Source organism: Centrocercus urophasianus, unplaced genomic scaffold (assembly GCF_019232065.1).
Source record: "Centrocercus urophasianus isolate 14NV4802_14NV808 unplaced genomic scaffold, USGS_Curo_1.0 seq_5, whole genome shotgun sequence".
Lineage (NCBI taxonomy): Eukaryota > Metazoa > Chordata > Aves > Galliformes > Phasianidae > Centrocercus > Centrocercus urophasianus.
The window spans coordinates 4,749,345-4,775,898 of record NW_024885088.1 but is presented as its reverse complement, the minus strand read 5'-3'; the positions used below and the strand labels follow the sequence as shown (position 1 = coordinate 4,775,898).

Below are 26,554 nucleotides of genomic sequence, written 5' to 3'. Positions count from 1 at the left end.
ATTACAAACCACTCTCACTAATAGTACAGATATATTTATTGTATACAAATCCCTAGCCCAAGGTTGGCAGCCTAAAGCCTGTGAACCTAGAATACTGTGTAAAAGAAATCTATTTACATGATGGTCTTACAATTTATTTTTGCTGTGTCATTTCTCTGCACTGACAGATTCCAGAGAAATTGACTATATAGGAAAGCATAAACAACTCTGCAAACTGTACTTCAGTCTCTGGATTTAGCTCACCCCTTAAAAGTCCCCTGACCCAGCTTTTGCAATTGATTGCATTACTGTAGAAAAATCCCTTTATTGCTGTAGCTCTGTTACGTATATCTCATTCAATTACTTTTTCTTCTTTTTTTTTTCCCCAGAGATTATCAACTTAAGGGAATATTTCTAATGATACGTTAAGACATAAACAATGTATATCTTTATTATAGTAGAAAGAAGAGGGACATTCAGCATCCTGGCTTCTTCTGCTGAGCAGTATGTTTTGACACTTTCAATGTTTTAGGTTTTCTCTCTTAATAACAGGGATTAATACAATGTGCCTACAAAGAGATTATGTGAATGAATTACACAGGAGATTAGGGGGATATCTCATTTTGTGTGCCCATCAAAATAAAACCTCTCCTGTCTCAAAGAAAAACAGCCTTCCTTCTCTCCATCATTAGACCATCATTAATTGTACTACAGCAACCACTGGATTGGAGGAGGCTGGTGAACTCAAAGACAATCTAAATTCCCAGCAAAATCCCAAACAATCTATCATGCAAAAATCACTTATTCCAGCTAAGAAGTTGAGACATGCATTCAGTCCCATGTGCCTACAGCCCATCTCACTTGTGCTATACATCTCTATCAGATTCCAGACCCCTGCATCGGATCCTGCATCAGAGTTTTAGCTGCAGGAGAGCTCATGTTGGCTCAAAGTAAGCAAGTTGCAACAATACCAATTCCTTCTCCTTTGAAGAATCTTAAAATATCTTGCAAACAGTGTATCCCCGGCACATCTGGGAGAACAGGTATTTTTGTGGTTATGTTATGGGTAGCTAAACTAAAATGTTATTCATTCTTCAAGGGTACTCAAAGAATCAGGGAAAAAAACAATTCCCAAGATTGTGCTGTAACCACAAGAAAATCTACCCTGTTTGCTATTCTCCCTGCCTTGGTTTAAGTATTTCTTAGTAAAATATTGTCATCAGACATCTGTTTGGCTCCTTCCATGTCAAGGATCACAGACTTCTCTAAAAATTGTAAAAGATACTGCTCAGCAACTGCAGTTCCACTCCTCAAATGCAGCCTTATTGAAGCTGAAATGTAGCCACTGCTTAGTGATCCAGCTCTGTGTAATCCCTGTCAGGAAGCAAACAGTGACAAAATGAAACTTCTGGAAAAAGTATTAGCTGAGACACATTGTACAGTAGTTTAAAACGTCAGTTGTAGAGAATATAAAACTCGTCCCAGTGTTTGCTGACTTTTCCTTTCAAATTTCTTCATCTCATTAGAGTAACTCTACTTTGCTATTGTTCTCCATCACTTTTATTTTCTTATTAAAGATTCCATATCAAAGTCCAAAAACTGCATCTAGCTGCATCTTCTTTTATAGAACTGGAAGGTTTGGCTGGGCCCTCTGGCCACAAAGACCTGCTTCGGTATTATAGAGCAAATTATTTTCCTTTCTTTCTACTCCCTTTCTGTACTCTTCACCAACTCAGAGTGGTCCTGTCTAGCTCTGAGTCCTCTGGAACCAGTTCCTTCTCTGCCATATGCAGGGTGATTCAGAAGGATGTATCGTCTCTGAAAAAAAAAAGATGCACTTAGAGAAAGCTAAGATCCCTTTTTGCTTTTAATGTCAGACATGAGCACTGTTCCAGCTCTTTACCTTCTGCTTTACAAGCCCATTGTAACTCCATCAAAAAGCACACATAGATTACTAACTTTTGGGAGCAATGAAAATCATACATTTTCTCTTAGTCAATCAGTGGAAAAGAAAAGAGCAAAAAGTATCTACAAGAAAGAAAAGATGTAAGCTGTAAGGCTGGGGATGGTCCCACATAGCTATTGCAGGATAACCAACCCACTGCATAATATTTCTATGACAAGTGCTAATGGGTTTTAGATGTCAGGTGCTGTAGCATAGCCCATTATCTACACAAAGAAATAACCAGTATTTTTTATTTGCTTCACAAAAATAGTTCCCCTCCTGTTGCTGCCTGCTGAACAGCACCTGCCTGGGGTGCACGTGAGTGGGAGAGAAGTGCTGCAGTCTGACTTGCTTGGCAATCAGATGGAGACTTGCACTCCCTGCATGTACTTCCCTCTTTGATTGTAGGATTAATGCCAATTCCAGGCAACAGGGTGTGTTCTGAGGTGAACTTAGCAGTACAAATACTTCTTGATCTATCACCAGCACAGTGTAAACTGTGACCCCTTCTGCTTCCCTAGACAGGGGCTTGAAAGCATAAATGTGTATTTGTGTACATGTGCATATCTGTGCATATATTTACCCCTTTGTAAATCATGTGACCATGCATGCTTGTACTACTATCACTGAATGTTGTTTTACCATTGGTATTTTATGTTTGTTTTCTTTTTGATGTTTCTTTCAGAAATCTAACCAAATTAAAACAGTAACAAAATGTTTCAGCTGTAGCTAATCCTTCCAAAGTCATTGCTCCAGTAAAGCTAACAGAAGTACATGCCAGTGTTTTTGATTCTCACCCATGTTAAGTATCAGTTTCTTCTTGCAAACAGCACATATACATACATACACATGTTCATGAATATACAGCTTGAAGAGAAATAGTGAAGTCTGTCCCTGAGTCATTTCCTTGACATTTGGTTTTGAAAAATATCTTTGGCAATCATTCAGGACCATGTGGTAGCCAGGGCCATGTCCAAACCACCTGAGTTTGGACTTCCCTGTTGGCAGTCAGCACTCTGATTATTAATTCTCTGCAGATGTCAACACTTCTCATCTGGTAGGATCTAATGCCCTGAGTGTAACTTGTTAGCATGCAAGTGCCTCACAAAAAATTGCATGGAAGTTCTCCCTAGATGATACTCAAAGATGAGTTATAAAAGATGGCTGAAGCAATACTAGAACACAGTCTCTTTTCCAAATACAATGTGGAAACACTGTGCATTCCATGTTGTAACAGTCCAATGAAATCTATTTAAAGTACTAGCAAAGGTGAATTAGCCTCTTCAGAAATGAATCTGATACTGACATATGCTATACTTCTGTGCTTATAGGGCATCATTAAGATTCCTTCGCATGGCATAGTAAAAAAGCAGTGTGTATGCTAGTAGTTAGGCAGAAAATAAAAACACACGGAATTGCAAGGATGGAACAATACATCCTTGTTGGGTTTGGCAAAGCATGATCTTTAGTGATGACAACCTAAGAAACTTGGGGTCAATCCCACAAAGGCTTACACATATGCTTATATTTATGTATAACTCATGCATGCAAATCATTACTGTGCTGTAAAGCCTGAGGTGTGATCTTGCCATTGTTGGAGTTAATAGATGGGAGTTTCCGTGTAAGCCAAGTTATCTGTGAGCCAGCATCACTGTTCTGGACACGGCTAACATAGTAAATTAGCCACACAGATGTTGTGAACTTCAAAATAGTGCTTTCCTCTAGGTTTGAGATGAGAAAGAAATCTTAGAAAGAAAACTTAGTTAGTAGTGCTATACTATTTTTTGTGAATTTACTATGGTATCATCTCAAGGCCCAAATTCACAGCCTTCTTTATACTATAAAGTCACAAGCAATTGTTCCCTGGAGTGCAACCTTTTTTTTTTTTTTTTTTTTTTTTTTTTTTTTTTTTTATACAGAACTCTGCATTTGAAATCATGAACTGGTATAAGTTTGAAATAGTTTGGGCTTAATTGGGAGCTCTGACACCATAAGGCCTTGATCCTAATATCAGTTCCAGCACTAGCTTAGGTAGGGATGAGAGATGCATCAGTCACTTCTCCTCTTTTTGGTTTAGTGTCACTGTCCATAGCAAGGCATGTAGTTCTAGTCTACACAGTGATTGAAGTTGTGTAAAGAAATTTTATTGCATGGGTCATTAGTGCTAGAGCAGGAATACTTGTCACTATTTAAGAAAAAAAAATAGAAATGTTATATTACTGCACAAGAACCATACAGCATTGAACAGACGATGATGAGGCAGTTAGGATATAGCCATTTGGTTGTTGCATTTGGAATTAGCACTGATCAGAATTTAATTTCCATTTCTTGTTCTAATTTGCATCTTCAGCCCCATTTGTTTGGGAGCTGACCAGCGGAAGGCTCATGTCAGTAAAAGTCCAGTATTTCTTTCTGTCCTCAAAAAAGTGTCAAAAGTACACATCTTCTCCCCTGCTTTTTCCTCTCATGCATATACACACTCTATAATGTCTGCTCCTCAGGACATAGGCATAAATAATCCACAATCATTTGTGTCTTATTTAAAGAAGCTTTTCCTTTGGTCTCTTAGGACAATGAAATGGAGTGAAAGTGGCACTCTAATAGAGAAGCCCAGTAAAGAAATAGGAATGTCTGAAGCCTGAGCACCTCGCAAGAGTGGCTTTGAATCTGCATCCATGCAGGGAGAGGTTTTGTGCTACCATCTGCTTAAGAAGAAAAATAAATGGAAGAAATAGAAAATAGTTTATTGCTCTTGTCCTATCAGGTTAAGTTAAAATGAGGTATCAGCACTACTACAAAATTGTAGGAAAAACAGCAAACGTGTTAACTGCTGGTCCACCATTCCTGTGCTCTCTAATTATTTTATGAAAAAACAGCAGCACCCACCTAGTCATAGAGTTTTATTTGGTGTCTGTAGAAGAATTAGTCCCACTGGGGCAGTATAGCCTAGTTTCATGCAGTTGTGTAATGAGGGATCCTCCTGCAAAAAGCTGGTACTAGATGACAGGGGACTTTGATTTCTGTTTGGAATCATTCAGCTTACAGATTGAAACAACTGTCTGAGTTTGGTGATGTGAAGAAAGTGAGAGTATATATTGCTGCCCGATTTCAGAAGTACATCTGCAGCCACTCCTTTCCGCGTGCAACACCTATGCAAAAAGTGCACTTCACTTGCTCAGATATCCAAAGCATAGCTTCACCCGGGGCTATCAATCAAAATATGTCAGGGAGAGAGATCCTGCCTGTAGGAAAGCAGTTAGAGCGTGAAGACTGTGTTATCCAGCTGCCTCATCTAACGTAGCTCCATCCCCAAACAGTAAATAATGTACATGTGGTGGGCATGAGTCATCGCAACCGCGTCAGCGGAGCTCCCTGCTCTGCACGGTTTACGCATTAAAGTGTAAATGAAAGAGAGCTTTTATTATACATCGAATCCGTACGAGGGACCATTCCGAGGCAATGGCTTAGTGCCGTCTCCTCCGGTTGGGCCGAGAGACTGCGGCACAAGAGGAGAGCGGGCGGAGGGAGGCTTTGCCATTTTTAGCAAAGTGAGCCCATAAACCGGCGCGCACCCTCTGTGTCTCCCGGAGTCACGCCGTCAGCGAGCAGCGCCCGGCTGTCGTCCGCCTCAGGCCGCCCCTGTAGTACCGTTAGGAGGGGGCTGCGCGGCGCCCGCCCCGCAAGGCTGAGGAGAAGTGCTGGCGGCGGCGCCCCGCCCTGAGGCGCCGTCCCGCCTCGGAGCTCAGCGCCTCCCGTTCCCCGTCGAAGGGGCCGCACCTGGCCCGGCCGTCCTTCCCAGCCGGTCGGGGGGAAGTTTGCGGGAGGGACGAGCGCAGCCGGCAGCCGGTGCGGGGAGAGGCGGGGCTGGCTCTCCGACGTTCCTCCCGTCACACGGGGGCCGCGCGTGGGAGAGCCGGCCCAGGTGGAGGGAGTGTGGCTTGTTGGGGCGGGGCGGGGGAGGGGACGCGGGCGGGGACGGGGAGCCGGGCGATGGGGAGGGAGGTGGAGGCTCCGGAGCGCCTCGTCCCCTGTCTCGGGCTCTGACGTGCCGCCTCGGCAGCGGCCCAGAGCTGCCCCCGGGGCTTCCCCGAGCGACTGTGGGAAAAGGTGCCCCGAGAGCGACCGGGTGCCAGGTGAGCGGGCTGCGCGTTGGGGTGCTCTGGCTGTTTAGGGGTTGCGCTTTGCCTTTTGGCACCCGGGCGCTACCTGCCGCTCTCGGGAAACTTTGTGCGGTGTGCGAGCGGCCGAGGGCGGCTGGTCTGTTTGGCCAGGAGCCGGGCTGCTGGCAGCGGGCTTGTTGTGTGTGCGCTGAGCTCGTGAGTCAATATTGATTTGCGGGACTCAGGTATTAACCGCTCGCGTCTTAGAAGGCTCATTAGCGGTGACTCGTTTCCATGACAACGGGACCCCTCTGAGGCTTCGGGGTTATCTGTTTGCCCGCCTTCGTCTCTTTCCTGTTCGTGAGATGGACTCGTGCCACTGTCATGTTTTGCCGCCGAGGAGAAAAACAAGCAATAATAGCGGAGCGATCCGCGGCCCCAGTTCAGCGTTCCCGGCTGCGGTGCCTTCCTTAACGATGCACGGACGGGACTGAGCAGCAGTGTGAGTTGCGCTAGATCTCTTAGTGTTTGTTTTACTTCTCTAGCCATAAAGCTTAGACTAAAACATAGTTTGAATCGTCGCTTGCTCCGCTTCTTCAAGACGCGAGAAGTGCGATGTTCGTTGTCTTTGCTTGTCGTTGACCCCCTCCCCCCGGGGCGGCTCTGTGCTGGGATCTCTGTAGTTTATTGCTGCAGCACAGAAGCGAGGATAGGCTTATTGACTTCTTGTGTAACTTTGTCACCTTCTTGTGGTGTGACCTTCACAGGTCCTTAACTTCCCTGTAACCTCTGGGGTCGTAACGGGAGGAAGCGCTGCTTGCTGATACCTGTGGTGCTCTGAGCTAATCAGGCAAACGGTTCTTCTGAGGTGAAGTACTGTTACATTTGAATGTATCGTTTTGTTATGAGTAGTAAATGCATCTTTTGTGTTCCTCTTCTGTAATGACCTAGGTGCAAATCTCACCCTCTTTTTTTCTTTTTTTTTTTTTCTTTTTAATTCCTATCTTTATTTAATATAGGGTAGTCGCCTTACCTCTTCAAGATGCTGTGTCCTGTCATTATCCGGCTGAAATCAATAATTCTAATCCCATTTACACAAACAACCAGTCACAGCCTTCTTATGTTAACTGTGTCAGGTTCGGGTAGAAATGGAACTCTTTGGGAGTTTTAAATTTGTAGAGATGTCAACTATGATAAAGAGTATATCTCTAGGAAGGAGATGAAATAGTAGAGAAAGAAAAGTCCGTAGAATTGAATGATAATCTTGGTCACTTGTCTTAGAATTGCAACCAAAAAGGGGCTAAGAAGCTTTTGGGTTTTTTTTTTTTTTTTTTTTTTTGAGAGAGAGAATAAGCGCACACTTTTAACTGTATGTTGTTAAACATCTGAAATGATTCAACCAGTTTTCATAGTTTTCCAAGAAACGTTTTATATGTAGCATTCTTCATAGAAGCATTAAGAAGGAGTGTGTAAACGTTTTAGGATATACATTTCTAAACCTCACCAGTGCCTGACTGATGTTCAGCAGTAAGAATCTGAGATGATAGCAGTAGTAAGTTAGAATAGCAGGGGAGCTTCCATAGGAAGTGTACATTTCTTTGCTGAAATGCTCCTTTCAAGTGAGTAAACCATATCTGTTCTAAAATACGCATTTCCTTCGTACCCTGAGGAAGAGCCTATCCCAAGCTCTGTTCAGCAAAGTGCTAAAACATATGCCTCATTCCTAATGCATTAGTGTTCTCTAATATCAGCAAACTGTGCTTCCAGCATTTACTTAAATATTCTAAAGAATCAAGCCTGTGACCTTGTCTTCTTAGCAGCTTGGCAGTGAAACATCTGTCTGAAAATATCTTCTATGAATTGAGGACTTTCTGACCATTGCCAGCCCTAGTGAAGAAACTTAATGACAAACCTACATAAAGAAAGAAAAAGAAATGACATCTGAATATCTCATCTCCTTTAGTTGTCATTGAATTATGTTTCTATATTGAACTATTAAATTTTTACTACTTAGTGCTGCAGTCAATGCAGGTAGACAGAAAGTGAGCCAGGTTTTATTCTGTGCATTATGTTTTCTGTAAAGCTCCTTATAGTAGTAAGAACAAAAGATATTCCATTTCACTTCTGAGACCCTGGTTGCTATGAGAGGGTGGTAAATATGTATTTCTTAAGACTGATAACAGAGTGGCAAGAAAGATACTTTCTATAAAGTCTACATGATTTCTATAGTTGGTTTTGAGAATACTGTTCTCTGAAGATGTCTAATTGTATGAGCTGATACTGCTGAAGGTGTTCTGTTTGAAGAAGCAGAGAGGAAAAAAGCAAATAGATATGGAGACTAAACCCATAGGTATGGATGATAACGTGGGTTCTGTATTTTACTACACCAATGTAACTTAGTTATAATGTACTGGTTATATATATATTTTTAATAAACTAAAGTGCTGCTGGGAACGTTCATTTCCAAGCTATGTATTGCTCAAGCTGTATGTTGCTTCAGCTTTACTGGCATGTAAAAGTAAACTTAGCATTGTTTCTCTGGTGTTGGAAGTCCTTCAGGTGGTTTGGGAAAAAAGTAAATACAGCAGATGGTTGAGCTACTTTCTCTGTAACTGATCTGCTTTGGGCATATTGCTTTACACCCCTATTTCATCTTTTCCTTATTCTCTCTACTTATCTTCAGTCTTATTTGTTTGGAGTGTAGGTTCTTCAGTGTAAAATCTTGTTTTGTGCAGGTATGGTGCCCCGACAGATCTCTGTTGGAGCAGCAAAATGTTACTGCAGTACAATAGTGAGAAATGATAGGCTACATTTTTCCTGTATCAGTCACCGAGGTGTTTGCATGAACACTTATTGCTGTCTGAGAGGCAGTAAGATTGTTACAGATGAGTGTGAAGGTATAATGGAGGAATTGTTTCTATTGCTAGAGACCCTTTTGTTCCTTCTGTTGCTGGAGAAAAAGTTCACAGATATAGAATTTGAGTAGTGGCTCACTCCTGCTTTTCTTGTATGTGTATGTTTGTTGTCAGGGCAAATGTACTAGACTTATGGAGGTAAAAATAATGCAGTCATGCATTTAAGATTTGCATGTTGGTGGAGTAGGCTCATCAACAGCAGAATCGAGCACTAAAGAAATGAAGTAGAATCCCTATTATTCATTTATTCATTCTTTCTCTTTTTCCTGTATTTGTAGGTGGGAGAAAGGCAGATGAGTTTCCAAGTATCCTATTCAAGCTTATAAAGCACACAGCTTCATATAACAGCAGTAAGTAATAGCATTAGGCAGGTATGAGAGCTGTCACTGTATTATTCCAGCTGGGAGCTTAATTATGCTCTCGATAAACTACTGTAAGAATGTTTATACTTCAAAATATGATATACTTGGGGTAAATCCAGCTACGACTTTTTTGTTTGGTCTTTTCAAAATTACTCTCCTAATGGACAGTGGAGATTTCTGATAAACTGGGCTTTTAGGCTGAGGTCCTTTTCCAAAAAAAAAGGTTTACAGATTAGAACTGATTTTTTTTAACTAATCACATTTCTGCTGTAGATAATAGATTGACTTCTTTTGTCAGGATTTAACCGAAAAAATAAAATAAGGCGAGGAATATATTTTTGCAAATTATTGGAAGGTGAAGTAAAGCTCTTCTACTTTGTTCGTTTTATTCCTTTTAAAAATGAGAACTTTAACATACGTAGATCTAGAAAAGTTCTCTTTTATCTTTTCATTTATTTGCCTCATTTTTAATGAATTCTGTACAATGATTTCAAAGTGTCTAGAATTTTAAGGCACAAATATGAAACAACCCAAAGGATTTTTTTAAGATATCCCTGGTGGAGAAAAGGACAGGTCTCTAAAACACCTGATGTTACATATCTGCAAGTTGACCTGTGCAAATTCACTGGTGACTCTGGAAATTTTGGACCTGGATCTGTTTCCTACTTACAAAATAGATACAAGGGTACATCAGCTCAAATTTGTTACCTCCAAATTTTGTTGCTCAGACAATGGAATTCAGTGGCTGTAGGGCTCAGCCAGTGATTAATTTGTACATCACTGCAATATAAGTTATAGGAACTCTGAAGGGAAAGGCAAAACTTCCTTCTCACAAGGTCCCACTGGGTGTTATATGGACTCCTACATGAAAGGAGCAAATGCATGGAAGCTTATAAGGACTTAAAAATTCAGGAAGGCATAAGGTCTGTGAAGACAGACATTTCAAAATACATGTGCAGATGCTAAGGCTGTGGGTAGTAACAGTGGCGTTAATGGTCACGAGAAGCCTGGCACAAGTAGAATCAGACCTGAGAGCGAGTTGTCTGGGCTGCCTTACTGCTTCAGAAATGCCAAATAAAACAATCTGTTTTCAGAGGCCCTGAAAATAAAGCTATTTGCTGGCTTTTATAGATTCCCCAGTGTGGAGTGCGAGTGTTAAGTTATGCTTTTAGTGCTAGTGGTGGCAATGGTGATGAGGAGACAGTTGGACTAGATGATCTTATAGGTTGTTTCCAACCTTGTGATTCTATGATTCTATGATTCTAAGTCTTCATGATCTGCATGCCTTACTTAGCCTCAGTTGTAAAGAGTTCATCTTTCTGGGACTGGAAATGTCTGTGGTGTGTCTGATTCAGACAGGATGTTTCTTTTCAAGAGAGAAGCAAAAATCACGTGGCAAACAATTTGTGTTTGAATGCCAGAACGTACGATATGGCAGGTAATAACCTGTAGACTTAAGAATCCACTACCATCTTTAAAATCTAAGAACAGCATAGTGCAACTTTTGGAGCAGTTAACTTGCTTTAAATCTGATTTTATTTTTTAATAATGGTAAAAAAAAAAAAATAAAGACAAATTAAGACTATTAGCAGTTTCCCCAGTACAGGACAGATTTCTGCCTTTATTGGCACCCTACACGCACATACCTGGACACCAAAATGGAAATGAGGAGGAGTAACACCCCGCCCCCAAGAAATCAGTACCAGCATGCAACACAGATAGTATTGCCCAGGTACACCTCAATGCCCCCTGTCACTGTAGAAAGTCTACAGAGGAGCCACTGAGTATTCACGTGACATCACGTCCTTTTGATGCTGATGCTGCATCTGAATACCTTATCTTCAGCTGGCAGAGAACATCGCTGCTTTTATGGTAGGGCTGTTCTGCTTCATTTCTTCACTTGCAGGAGATAGGCTCGGAGCACAACAATAGGTGGATCTACCTGGCAGTTTGTGCAGGATGGAAGCTAAGGTGCTGATTTTCTCTGTTCTCTGGAGGTAAACAGGGAGAGATCTAACGTCTGTGTGTGCAGCAGCTCCAGCAGCAGCATTCGTGCTTCTCCCTTTGAGTCTCTTGATTTGTAGGTTGACCTTTTCGCAATGGTGAAGCTTAGCAGGCCCACACGATTTTGTCACTTTATGCTGGGATGTCTGATGTTGCAGACAGGGAGTCTGTTCCCGTTCTATTTGGAGTCAAGGGCAAAATTCTCACTAATTTCCATAGGAACAAGTTGTGTTCCTAAACATACTTCAGTAGCTAGAACGAAACTTCCTAATAAAGAACCAAACTATAACACTGAGCATAACAGTGAGCATTGTTTTATGCTTCAAACCCCTCGACAGTAATATGCTTGCAGACCAAGCATTGCAAGCAACAAACCTCAGGGCATTCCTAGAAGGACTGTGGAGGATTGCCAGCTCTCAGGCTGTGCTGAGAAACAATTGAGTCTTGATCATGTTACTGATAAAAAAAAAAAACCAAAAAAACAAAACCAACAACACTTATTCTAATGGGCACTCTTCAGTCCATTAGAATTCCTTCCTGATACAATCTAAAAGCAGTGAAGTTTTACTTAGTGGCATTACACAAAGGATTCACTACCTCAGAGAGAAAAGGCAGAGGGATTTCTGTTTACCTGGAGAAGGAAAAGGCCCAGCACTGATGGAGGAGACATCTGAAAGACACCAAGAGAAACTTTGGACTGCATCCTGTTGTCTGGAGTTGTGATACTTCAGACATATTCCTAACCAATTGTCCTCCTCTCACATTTGGGTATTAGTTTTTTTCTTTTTCTCTTTTTTATTTTTTTCCTTACTTCTCTTAATCTTATCTTTGCTGCATTTCCTATGGCTCACGTAACAGAGATACTTGTTCAGTTACAGGCTGAGAGGAGCTGAAGCGAAGTGCCTAGAACCCATTGGAGGAAGGCAATTAAAAAAAAAAAAAGTATTCTGCAGAACTCTGCAGCTCCATGAAAGCTTTTCAGAATCTCTGTATTTCACTAATTTGTTGCCAGAGGGCTACTGTGCTGTACAAAAATGTTAAGGTATAAGGAGGTAGTTGTCTGGGTCATTTACTTTGCACATATGTTGTCTTTGTAGCATTCCCAAATACGAAGACACCAGGACTAATTTTTCCATACCATTTTCAGCCTGTAGTAATTTGAACACTTTTTTCATTGTTAAACATGCTTCTTCTGGTAATCTCTCATCTTGTGCTAATTTGCTTTTTTTGTGGTGAGAATATGAGAGATTTTTGTATTCTTGCCCCACTCAGTACTAGCAGTGTCAACCTCTGACCAACAATACTTACACTTTAAAATTATGTCACTTTTGCATTATCTCACTTCCAAGACAGTTCATCTTACTATTCAAAAACATAGGGGAAGTTCTGCAGAGGTAAACTTTTACAAGGAAATTTTATTCTTTTTAGATACTTCATCTTGAGTGAAAAATATGAATTTTCAGTACATGATAACATTCAAAACACTGGATTTTTTTTCTACATGGTAAAGGATGAATTCTTGTATTCTGTCTTTTTTCTGTCTTTTTTTCTTTCTGTCTTGTCTTTTCAGAATTACCATGGTGTGTAGTTTGGAAGGAATGCTACCGAAATAGATTAAATGAGAAGTTATTCACACAAAATATCTCCCAATAAGGGAACTGAATACAAACCTGATTGACTGATATACTGTAAAGTTATAAAAGACAACATAAACCTAAAGGCAGAAATAGCAATAACCCACATGGTGAGAACTTCATGGAGAACTTAAACTATCCAAATGATGGGAAACTCAACAATTATGTCGTTATAGGACAGACTTCACTACTCTTTTGTGAAAAATGTTATGGCTCATTCTTAATGTTTTTAATTGTACCAAGTGTTAAGTTCCACTTACAGATACAGACATATAGGAGCTCTAATGTGAATAAAGCACTAGTTGCATCTATGGTTTAGTGAAAATATTGAGCATTGACATACTGGGCTAGAACTGAAAAGTCTTGAGAGAGTTGGGTTCCGGCTGTTCTCCATATTGGAACAATGTTTCTGAAGTAAGTTTTGTATAATCATCCTTGTTATCTTTTTTTTGATTGTGTGGAGATTGAGTAATTCATTGTGATCCTGTTGTAGAGTGTAGTGACACAGCAGTATTTCCCTGATTAAGACACTGCTGAATTTTCATACTTAGAAGTAGTATTGGCAGGGATTTAGAAAGCTGGATTCTAGCCAGAGAATAAACAATTCGCAGAAGCCAACTATGCAAGAAGATTCTATATACACAAGTCAGAGACTGTTAATTATTGCTTTGCTTTGCAGGCTCTCTTCTGTGTTTGGGCAAATCTACTTCACATGGGTGAATTCCCATGTGAAGTAACTCAGTACCTATGCAACCAGTGCAGGGGTATCAAGGTATGAGCCAGTGCAGTGGCAAATGAAATGGATCCTTTGGGCTCAATGCTTTTCTACTTCTAATCTGTGATTCACAACAGTTCAGAAGTTGTTCTATTGCTAGAAAAGTGGCAATGTATACAAATCATACACAGTCTGCATCTGTGCTGCAAAGATCAAATTCAGTCACTCTTAGCGCTATTTTTCATTCCTATTCTTCTTTTTTTTTTTTTTTTTTTTAAGACTGTGAACTCTGCCATTCGTCTGTTGACTGTAAAGGTGTATACTTTATGTAAGAAACTGGCCCACATCATATATTACTGGTATTCACTTTTTAGGAGCCTCATAAACAGAACTGTGTTTAAAAATTAAAAGCTCGTATTGGATAAAAGAAACAATTCACTTTTTTTTTTTCCTTCCCCTTCTCCCCATTCAGAGTAGAAGAGCGCAGGTGAGGAATTACTTAACAAGTCTCAAACTTTTATTTTTAATTTGAAGTAACTATTTTCAAGACATAGACCCAAATTTTATAAGACTGTGGACAAATTCCTGTTTATTTGAATGGAAGCAGAGATGAGACCCAGGTGTGTGAAGAATGTTATTGTGAAAGCAAAGCCAAACCCCTTCTGAGTCCTCTCTGCAGGAATCAGGGTGGAACTACTGGCCAACAGTCTTAAATATAACAATGTGATATTTGTGAAGGGAACTGACACTAATAATACTTTTTTTTGCCTTTCTACTTTTTATTGCTAGCATCCCATATTTTGGGGTCATTCTTGGCAGAGAACTGTTCAGTCCATTAATTGTCTTTCTTAGACAGATTCTATCTTCCCTGCTATGAATGTGTCATTATGAGAGAGAAGGTTTTATCCAACTTTAGTCTCTTCAGCCCTAAGGCCAGAGTCTGAAGCTTCGTTTCTTCTTTTTCCCCGAATCTATTATATTCAAGATAAATTAATGTATCTACATACACACATATAGGCATACGTACCTAGCTTTCATTAAAAAAGAAATTGCATAACGTGTTCATTTTGTACTTTCGTAATAATAATTACTTTGTAATAATAACTTTTCCCAACTCTTCCTGGCTTTTCCCTACATCTTCTGACTTCAGGCTACAGTGAGAGATTAACAGTAGCTTGAACACAAATCCAAATGTCTGATTACTGCTAGGAACAAAATGCTTTACCTATTGAACATAAGTAACAACTTCCTGTGGTGGTGGAATTGAAATATGGAATAAACATATTCACAATAGTTTGTTTAAAACATTTAATAGAGTATTTTTCTTTCCTTTTGTTCTTCTCTGAAATACAGAATTTAATCCAGTAGTACAATCTAATGACTAGTACTTATAGTCCAGCCTTAAAACATCAAGTAAGAGCTCTAAAAATACACACATGCTTTTCAGATGTGTTCTTCACTGCACTTGTCTCACACTGAGCCTTAGTGGACTCTTGGTGCTAGGTGCTTTTCAAGGAAAGATGAGAGGAGCAATATTCTCAATGCATTCAGCACCTTTCTAAGCAGGCTGTGTTTATAGTGGTGTCTGTTTTGATAATGAGGCCTTAAAAGCAAGCATTGTTTTTGCATAATAGTTATGTTTACCTATAACAAACAATTAAAAGCCATGTATAACATATAAATAATGCAAATGAAGCTGTAGTGATATCACTTAACAGTCAGAGTGGAGTATTCTCTTCCTTTCTTTCTTTTCTCTTCCATCTGCCTTCTCAATCACGTCTCTCTCTTCAGATGGATTTAGACAGGCATATAGTGGAGAGCTATATAGGACCTTTGTTTTTTGTTTTTTTTTTCTTTAATATAAATTATCAAACTCAAGACTATGTTCTGCAGCATACTGATGTCATGGTCTGGGTCAATAAAGCTTGGTGTCCAGCAGCTGCCTGAGACCACCTAAAATATGCCCAACTTTTTTTCTCAAAAAACATTTATTGTACTGTTTTCCACTTTGTATCTAGCCTAGCTAATGGTAGTAGGAACAGTGGCAATATTTTTGTTTTGTACAGTCCTGATCAAACAAGGAAAATCCTCTTTCATGAGCCTAACCTCTATTTCCTTTAATTTTTACTTCACTTTTCTTTTGTCTGATTTGAAGTAAGAGTTTTGGTGTTTTAATTTCATACACCAAGACTAAACAAATGTTTATTGCATTTCAACATGAATATCTGCACTTTTTTTTTTTTTTTTTTTTCCAATTCTGCTGCCAAAACAACAAAAATCAGTTGGTTGCATACCATTATTGGAGAATTTATATGTGACACAAAATGGCCTTGCAAAAGAACACATTTTTTTCATGAATTGAGATTCTGCGCTCATAATACAATCAGTCTGGTTCCAAAGTCATTGCTGTAGCAAGTGCTCTTTGGAAGAGAAGTCCTGCCCTCTTGCACAAGAGCTTTCTCCCTGACTATGAAGCCAGAGAAACTTGCAGTTAGTGAAGGCTTTAGGAGAACATTGTGATGAAATGAAAAGGTTGGAAAGAGCTTGTTTTAAGAAAATAAACTGCACGTGGCATTTTCTTGGGAACAAAGCCAAGTCATGGTTTTTAAGGAAGTTTATAATTTGAATTCTATAACCATAGTGGCAATGCTTGCTATAGAATCACTTTGTTACACAAGTCCAAATAAAGTGTTTTTACTATGAAATATATATATATATAAAAGAATAATTTTACAAGTACCAACTGGTCATATGGCAGCATTGTCTCACATGTAGTTTGTATATTGATGCTGAATACAATCCATCAGTACAAAGATTTTGCTCCTTTTGGGAGGAGGATAGTGGGCCTGGAAGAGGAAGTTGCTTGAATTAAATTACCTAGTTATTAGTAGCAAAGCAGACCCAAAGAAGAAAGCCATCTGTTGTACAGCTTATTATTGGTAATAAATGTAATGATACTGCAAATTCAGAGCTTGGATTTTGAAGCATTGAGTGATGATGGGTGTAACTGAAATTCAGTGGGATGGCAGAGACTCAGACCTTCCTGCACCTGTGAAAGGAATCCAGACTTTACAGCAAGACTAAACTTGTCAGTGTTTTAAAACACATAAATAACTTCATGTCACGGAGTTATCTAGATCAATCTGTGTCCGTGACAAGGGGCAGCAAGCCTGCAGGCTTACCAACCCAAAAAAAAGGGAAAGAGAAAAGAGGGCAGGTAGGGAGATGGGAGCTGGGCCTCCCAAAAAAACAGAGGCAACAATCTAAGGAGGAAACTTAATTTTACTTAATATGATATTGAAATGCCAGATAACACAATAGAATATGATATAATTGGAATTGAAACCAATAAATCAAATAATATGAGAGTGAGAGTGTCCAAAACCAAAAGCCTTATTCTGAACTGGAGATGCACAGCTGGGGAGCACACCCATGCACTGCCAAGCAGTGAGAGAGAGAGTGTCCCATGAATTCCTTCTGTGACTTATCTTCCCCTCTGAACACAAAGTCCTCTGGGGTTTGTATATTCTTCTGAGAACCAGGTATCCAGAAAGTTGTCAGTCCGTGGGACTGGAGTATTAACTCTTTAATTCTCTGTGCTTCACATGATGTTATGGTGTAGAATACTGATAACAAGAATCATAAAACCACAACGCTTCAGTATTGCTGAGGTGCTTTGTTCTATCACAAGAGTGGAGGATCTCTGAAAATGCAACGTTATAAATGTGATTCTTGTGATTCTTGTGATTCTTGTGAAATGATTAGCTGTGCATCTACCCCATTAGAAGGCTGAAATGATATCTGAAGAACATGCTTTTATAAGTTGGAGGTAGTAGTCTCACAATCAACAAATAAATGAAAATGCAGTAGAAAGCACTCTCAAAAAATACAGGATATCAGGAAGACAGAAGTAAGGCATAAGAATATGTGCTGAGATTTAGACTGTGTGTCGAGACAATGGGAAGATTCTAATTCCTGTCTCCTTACAATAACAAATGGGATCTGCTGCTTTCCTAGAAGTAATTTAAGCACAAGCACAATTCTTTTTTTTCTTCTTATTCTTCAGAAACTTATTCTTCAGAAACTAACAGCTCAGTAGTATGCAGACTAATCACTTCAATCTGCAGAAGTTTTTATCTGCTGTATACCCTGTGAAAGGTTATGCAGAATTTTTGAGTTAAATATAGTAGTTTTCTATACATAATAATAACTCTATGTTAGTACAGGAGCTTTGTCCTTTTACAGGAATCGATTTTCAAGGTGTAAATGTCCATTTGAAGAATTCTCTTGTGTGCTCTGACCCTCATTAGTGACTTCATTGTATACTGTGAAATGAAAAGTTTCAAAGATGGGCTAAATCTTCAGTGAGACACAATGAACAGTAGGTTCTAAGTATCAACTGGTGACGTCTTTATTCCTGACCATCTGAACTTGAGGCTTTGCTAGTTTGCATGTGCCCATAAGCAGCCTGGAATAGGTCTTCTAGTACCGAGTTATTTCCAGATATATGCTCTCCCAGATATATACTCTCCCAGCTCCTGGCCAACTGCATCACAGGTACTTTGTGCATTAAAGATCATAGGTTGGAGTTTAAGAGCTGTTGATGGATGCTTTTATCCATGAAATGTGTTTGTTTTTAGAATGTAAGTAGGCTGTTGTCATCAACAAATCCAGTTAAGCTGTATGTTATGTGGGGGGAAAAAAAAACAACGCACCTCTTCTTGTTTATTTTTGACCTGCTGCCTGCCAACACTGTTCGACTTGCAATTCTTGTATCATGAGAAGTGATGCACAACTGTTGCTTATTCGGCTTGTACATGCCACTCCTATAGACCTTTGAGTTCTCTTTGCAGCTGAATCTTCCTTGTTCATTTAATTGCTTGGAAATATTTTACCTCTCTCCTGTTCTCTTTCCACAGTGCTGTGTTGTAGCTCTGTGCAATTGTTATTGCACAGATGAAAGTTTCAGAAACAGAAGTGGTACTTGGTGTTTGTTGTTACGCAGTGTTTTTGTCAGTAGTAGGAAGTAAACACCCCTAGTGCTGGGAGAAGAGACTTTCAAACTGATTTAGATACTACATGACTACTTTAAAACCGAGACTGAGGTATTCAACAACTTTTTTTGCCTCAGTCTTCACAAGCAACTGCTCTACACAAAGCCCTCAAGCAGATTATTTGGAAAGTGGGATCTGGGAAAGTATTGCCCATTCCACTGTAAGTGAAGATCAGGTTCACAACCACTTAAGGAACCTGAAAATCCATAAAACTATGGGTGGGTCCTGGTGAGATGCATCCCAAAGTCTTGAGGGAATTGGCTGATGTAGTTGCCACGTCACTCTCTATGGTATTTGAAACATCATGGTGGTCAGGCGAAGTCCAAGGTGACTGGGGAAAGGGAAATTTCACGCTCGCTTTTAAGAGGAGTAGAAAGGATGACGCAGGGAGCTACTGATCTGTTGGCCTCAGCTCAGTGCTGGGGAAGATCATGGAGCAGATGCTTTTGGAAGTTATGTTAAGGCATATGGAAGAGAGGGGGGGTCCAGAGAAGGGCAACTAATCTGGTGAGGGATCTGGAGCATGAGCCTTATGAGGAGTGGCTGAGCAAGCTGGAGTTTTTCAGTCTGGAGAAGAGGAGGCTCAGGGGAGACCAAATTGCCCTCTATACCTGAAGGGAGGTTGTAGTGAGCTCGGAGTCGGCCCCTTCTGTCATATATCTAGTGACAGGACTAGAGGGAATGGCCTCAAGTTGTGCCAGGGGAGATTCAGGTTGGATGTTGGGAAATAATACTTATCCATGACAATGGTCAGGTGCTGGAATGGGCTGCCCAGAGAGGTGGTGCAGTCACTGACCCTGGAGGTGTTCAAGGAACATTTAGAAGTTGTGTTGAGGGACACAACAGGGTTTAGTGAGAACTATTGATGATAGGTGAACAGTTGGACTGGATGGTCTTGAAGTTCTTTTCCAACCTTGGTGATTCTATGATTCTACAAGGTGATAACCTTGTGGGATAACCAGCATGGCTTCACCAGGGGCAGGTCCTGCCTGACGAACCTAGTGGCTTTTTATGATGGCATAACTGCATCAGTGGACAAGGAAAGAGCCTCTGATATCATCTATCTGGACATGAGATAAGGCCTTTGACACATTCTCCTATAACATCCTTCTCTCCATGTTGGAAAGATACAGATTTGATGGGCTTTTCAATGGATGATGAGCAGGTAGTGATATCATACCTAGAGAGTGGTGGTCAATGATTCAGAGTCCAGATGGAGATCAGTGATGAGTGGTGTCCCTCAGGGGTCATTAACAGGACTAGCGCTCTTTAACATCTTCATCAGTGACATTGACAGTGGGATCAAGTGCACATCCAGCAATGTGGATGATGTCAAAATCTGTGGTGCAGTCAACACATCCAAGGGATGGAATACCATTGTGAGAGACCACACTCCAGCAATGGGTCCAGGTGAACTTGATGAAGTTCAGTAAATCCAAGTGCAATGTCTTGCACCTGGGTCATGGTAAATCCCGCTATCGGTATAAGCTGGGGGATGTAAGGATGCCGAAAAGGACTTGGGAGTACTGTTGGATGGGAAGCTCGACATGAGCCAGCAATGCGCCCTTGCAGCCCAGAAAGCCACCCGTATTCTGGACTGCATCAAAAGAATCATGACCAGCAGGTTGAGGGAATTGATCCCTCTGCTCTGTGCTGGTGGGACCACACCTGGAGTACTGCATCCAGATGTGGAGTCCTCAGTACAAGAGAGACATGGACTGTGTCGAGAGGAGGCCCACAAAAATGATCCAACTGATGGAACATCTCTCCTATGAGGACAGGCTAAGAGAGCTGGAGCTGTTCAGGCTGAAAAAAGGCTCCAGAGAGACCTGATAATGGTCTTTCAATACCTAAAGGAAGGCTGTAAGAAGAAAGGGAACGGACTCTTTTGCAGGACAAGGGGAGATGGTTTCAAACTGAAAGAGAGGAGATTTAGTTTGAACATTAGGAGAAAATTTTCTACAATACAGGTGGTGACACACTGGTGGAAAAGGTTTCTTAGAGAGGTGGTGGAAGCCCTGTCTTTGGAGATGTTCAAGATCAGGCTGAAAGGGGCCCCGAGTGACCTGATCTAGCTATAGGTGTTCCTGCTTATTGCAGGGGAGTTGGACCAGATGACCTTGAAAGGTCCCTTCCTATTCAAAACATTCTATGATATGTGTGTGTGGTACTTGGCCTTCTCATGTAAGGGAATCTCAAGATGTGTCTCCTCACAAAATTAAGAAAATCTTTAAGGTTGTCGAATCAAATCCTCAACTCAAGTTTTTCCCATTTGGGAAACAAACAGTATCATCAGATATTTAGGGTGTTTCCCTCCTCCGGTCTTTACTTTTCTAAAGGGTAATGATGACTCACACCCTACCCAAGGTACAATTCTGTAACTGTAAAAAATAATCTGGATCAGTGTCTATTGACACAAAATGTGCCTCGCCAAAATAATGAAGGAGTCTACTAATCAGTTAGTCTTTACAACGGTTTATATCAAGGAGACAGAACAGTATCAGTTCATATCAGATTTCAAAGAAAATGCAGTCATTTTTGCAGTACTCTTTTCTATGTTGTGGCATCCTTGTGGTCATCCTCAAAATTTTGAGGTGCCTTAATTTCCAAGTATGTTAATAGGATTTTTATTTTTAGTTGACTTATTTTCTTGCTTTGATTTTATCTATCAATTCTAGTTTTCTCCAGAGCTGTTCAGACTCACTAATGATGCTCCTTTTTGATGTTTCTTTTGGATTGAGGCATCAGCATTGTGAGCTATCTTGGCATCAGTTCGCCACAGGTTCATAGGCAGTGTTCTGTATCAGATTTCTTTTGCTTTTAGTAGTTCCGGTTCTCTGCAAGTTATATGGTGACTGTTCACCATATGCTTACTTTGCCTCACTTGACAAATCCTCATCTATTTGCAAATGGTCAAGCTTTCATCTTCCCATGTGCCTTTCTTAGCTTCCTATTGTAGTTACAGCCTGATGTCTTGTCAGTACAGTATTCCTCATTCATCTCCAAGGATGTCACGTAGCAGGCCACATCTGCTGAACTGGGATAAAATATTTAAAAGGTAATTAACTGCTTTCAGAAGTAAGATTTTCTAAAGCCAACATTCTTTGGAGATAGGAAACTGTGGAAATGGAAGATGTGCCTGTGAAGATCACACAAAGGTGCCTGTTGCATGGTACTGATTAGATGTTTGCCAAAACAAAGCAGACATTAGAAGATTTAATTGTATCTCAGATACTGGATAACAAAACTCTGGAAGTGTTTTGAATGCATAAGTGACTCATAACATTGTTCAATAATGATTACTATGGAAATACAAAGTACTACTCTTGTTATTTTCATTTAAGTCTTTCAGCTGCACTGATTTTTACAAGAATTGGAACAGACTTTGAATTTTATTCCTGCATAACTGGTCATAGTTTAGAAGTGCATTTAGGGCAGAATATCCTTTTAACTATTACAGTGTTCAAAAATAGTTTCTACCTCATAATTGACTTATCAGTAGTGAATAAGTGCCAACACTTTTAACTAAGTACATTGCCCTAAGCATTTAAAAAATGTGCTTTTATTACTTGAAGATGGATACTTCTTCAGTAAGAAGCTTTTTTCTTGCCTCATGAGCAGCACCATTTTCATTTCTGTATCATGTTGCTAAGAAGCTTTCTCACTCATGGATGCATCTTCTCACTCCTCATTTTTATTAATATCCCACTTCATATTACTGTTTCTCTTTTCCCTTTACATGTGTATTATGTTCCAACACTGTTATCAGGTGATACTACTGAAAAAGAATAAAAAGGTTTTTGGAATAGAATAACCCATTTTCTATGGGTTGAAAACCTGGTTTGTTACTTCTAGCAACTTATGACAGTGTATTATAATTTCTTAGTTTGTGCAGATCCAAATGATCAAGCTAGTAAGTGAATGTGTCTTCATGAACTCACCAAAATTTAAAGTTTTATGACACTGAACGTGTAATATATGTTTTGGTGATGGAGATCATTGCTTTGCTAATCATTCAAGGTTTAAATGCTGTGTCCTAAGTGGCTACTGTTTTTCTGAACCTGTCCTGCTCCCTTGTCAGAAAGTAGAGAAATCCTGAATAACAGGAGAAGTTACTCTGGTGGAATGTGGTACCAAAAAAACAAGGCCCCTTTATAACAAACCATTCAGGATAGTATGTCTCCTGCTTTGCAGATTACAGAGTACAGCAGCAGTAGAGTGGGCAACTGCATAGCATTATTGGTGCGGGTGTAACATTGCTGAAAAAGGATCCTAGCATTATGGCTTGTTTAAGAAAATGGTAATTGTTGGCTTGTTTAAGAAAAACAGGTAACTGATTTTTGAATCACTTTAGCATGAACAGCTGAGAACAAATGTTAAAGCAGAAAAGCCTGAAATGCCATTTCCATTGCGTTGTGAAGCATGTGTAACAGTCAACTTTCAGAGGCAAGTGATTAAATTAAAATCAAGAACATTGCCAAATCTTTGGCATCCATTTCTGCTCCCATCTGCTGCTTGCATTAAATATTCTGAATTTCTCCAGCACGGAATCCTTCTCTGTGACCAGAAGAACCAGAGTAACAATGACTTTGCAGAATACAAAGGGTTAAAGTTGAGTTACTACATGCAGGTGGGGGCTTTGTTGTTGTTAAGGCAGTATTAACAAATACATCAGATTTAAAAACCCTTTAGAAATTCTGTGGGGAGTGGGGGAGAACGTTAATATCCAAGAAAAATCCCTGTCACTTCAGATGAATGCCTGAAAATATGTTGTCCCCAGATCCTACAGGAATCTTTCAAATAGGGGAAGGAGAATCACTTTTATATCATGCACTTGTTTTCCAGATGCAAAATTTCCTAGTATCTGAATAGAAGTTATGCTGCCTGTATTAGTGGCAGAACCATTTGATTTATTTTTTATAAAACTTCTTCACAAAAGGAGAGACATTTAAAAAGGTGCAAAACCATTGAGAGAAGTAAAATCATTTATTTTTTCAATCTGGCTCTCGCTTTCTCAGAAAGCCTTTGTTAAACCAGACTGCGTCAATGCTTACATACTGCAATGCTGTGACAGAGCTAAAAGGGGAAAGAGGGTGTGCATACAGTGATGTGTCAACTACTCAATTGTCAAACATGAGATCTAAGTTCTTGATTGATCATGGAGTGCTTAAGTAACTGGACAGATTTTTAGCCTCTGTGTAGGTAAAAATATAGAGTACCTCTTAGGGCTGTTTAGGAGCTGCCTGCAGAGTGTGCTTAAGTATTTGGAAATAATCTGTGTACATGCTTTCAAATTGAATCAGGTTTGCAATAGAGGAGAAAATACTACTGCATTTTTACCAGTAGTCGTATTGTATTGCAACACTGCTGATTTTCCTGATGGAAAACAGCTGTATTTATTTATGCAATTATCTTTTTCCAATAAGAAAATTCTGGAGGATTAAATTATTCACTTCAAGTTATATAGTTTTAAATTGCATCAATTTCCTCGTAGCATTGAGTCAATGGAAGAACAAACATATTTGTCTTCCTGTGAAAGAACAATATGATGTATGGATTTGTATGTCAAAGCAATGTGAATTACACAGAATATATAAAGTTTTTGTTGGTTTTTTTTTTTTTCAAAAATAAACTTTATTAGAAGCAAAAAAGTCTGCAGTTTGTTTTTTAGCTGTAAGAATGGATAGCATCAATATATGTTGTATAATATAAATACTTGAGGCTTATGATTTCTTTTTTCTAAGAGTACGACAGATCCTTCCAGATCTGTTTTTAATGCTCCAACTATAGAGGTAAATTGAAATACAACAGAAGGTGGATAAAAAGTAGCAGGCTAATTAGGTGCTGCAGTATGGTGCTGACAGGTTGGAACATACATAGCAGTGGAAATGCTTTCGCTGTAATGCCTGCTATGTTACTTGTAATAAAACCAAACAACTTAGATATTGCTTTGCGTTTTCTCTCTTAAATACGGAGACACACATATACATTTTCCCTTGTCTATTTCTGCTCACGCTTTGTCAGAAACTGACATACAAGAAGACCAGGCTTTGTAACTACCAGATGTGCTGTAGGGGACAGCTATCTCAGCTGCTTCCCTTCTTTTACTACCTACTTGCTAACTAGTAGCTTAGTAGTGGAAGGAGAGGCTTGACTGAAGAAACCGTGGGTAATTTGAATGCTATTGCCTTGTTGTGAGACAAAGATTAGAGTTGTCACTGATATTCCTGATGGTACTGATGTTTGTGTGAGTAGTTTCAGGTACCCACCAACATGCTGGTATGCTGAGTAAGGCTGAATTTAGTTGACTCTTTTTTTCCTCTACCTTTAAGACAAATAAGAGAACTTAAATGCTTGCCTAAGTTAAACAGGCAACATTTTTGATCCCTAATTTGCTGAGAAACCTTGTATATGTACTTCTGTGGGAGTGCTGCCTTTTTAAGAGCGGTGCTGGCTTTCAGAAAACCATGCTGATTGCTCTGTTCTAACCAGGTTTTTGTTTATATGGGAGTCACACCAGTACACCACCCTGGCTTTTAAACGTGTGGCTTAAATTGCAAATGCTTTGTTAACTATTAACATGGATATACTTCTCAACTGGTTTTGTTATATGGCTGCAGTGGAGACAGCACTTTATTAACAGCTTGTTTCAAATTCATTGAGTTTATATTCCCACAGGTCCCTTTTTAAGTGCCTCTATTTATTTTATGTTACATGTGTTTAGAACTCAATCAGAAGTCTTTAGTTTAGAAGTCTATGCACTGCCAACACATGCACTGCTGTTTGGCTCCTTTCATTGCTTGTTGAGTTACAAACATCAGTAGTCATATTTGTCTTCATCCCTATACATTTTTCCTTTTTGCCTGCTTTAGTAAACAATGTTCTCTGGTTTTCTTCTGAATTGCTTCATCCTAGATACATTCCTACTGGATAAATGAATTGGTTTACTCTTGTGTACATCAGCGATTCTTAGATGTGTGCTTTTTGCAGCTTTTACCTTTATAAATTATCAAATTACTGTGCCCTGCAAAGAAGCAGACTGTGATGTTTAATTTCTTATTCCTGCCTTCTGACTTCCCTGGAAAAAAAGCACTTCTTCGTTTCACTGTCACTTCTTCAGATGAACTTTGATCTCATCTCCAAGCATATTTTGCAGTTGTTTTCATTTGAAGAGACCCTTTTTGAAAAGGTTTATGACATTAGATTGCAGTTCTAGTGCAGATGCTTAGCCTGATTATGAACCTTTCTGTGAAAGATTAAGTAGAACTTGGTGCAATTTCAAGCTGCAAGCCTTGATTAACTGAGAAATGTTTTTTTTTTAAGTGTGATTTTCTTAAAATAAATTCTTTCTTAATCAGTGCTATACTTCTCGGTGAGTTTTCTTTTTAGACTGAAAGGAATTTGTGTTTTTTATAAGTTAGAATAGCCTTCCTAATTATTGTGAATTACCTTATAATATAAGGAAGGTAATTGCATGAGTGGCTTTGGAAATTCATTTGTTTAAAGTCCTGTTCAGAAACTGCTACACTTAGAGCTTAGAAACATGATGAAATTGCATTTTTAACCATGTTACTTGGGCATTTTCAGTATACAGTTGATGTAATGATTTGGGTAAGGTGGAAATATGAGCTGAAAGCATCCAGAGAAAAAAAATAGCTCCTAGCAAGGCGTATGCTAGGTTAAGAACAAGGCTTCCTTTGACTTTGTTATTCCCTGACTGGCATTTGTAATTGATAGGGTTTTTGAACTACTTATGATGTAATTTCTTCAGGAAAACACAATTTTTAAGCTATGTAAACATCAATCTAATTTAATAACTTTGAAATCATTTCTTTATGTCTTCAAA

The 26,554-nt window shown here is 39.5% G+C and overlaps 1 protein-coding gene across 6 annotated transcripts in view; it reads left to right on the top strand.

Annotated features, from left to right (window-relative positions):
• The first annotated feature begins 5,970 nt into the window (after nt 1-5,970).
• Nucleotides 5,971-26,554, top strand: part of SHISAL1 (shisa like 1) — an 83,341-nt gene continuing 62,757 nt past the window's right edge. For 3 of the 6 annotated variants that reach the window (XR_006171529.1, XM_042835163.1, XM_042835159.1), the window contains exons 1-3: nt 6,240-6,526; nt 6,792-6,892; nt 9,218-9,289. The gene's annotated coding sequence lies outside the window, so the exon portion shown is untranslated. Of the gene's footprint in view, nt 6,058-6,239; nt 6,527-6,791; nt 6,893-9,217; nt 9,290-26,554 lie in introns of those variants that run through there. The other 3 variants (XM_042835160.1, XM_042835161.1, XM_042835162.1) reach the window with 3 other exon arrangements.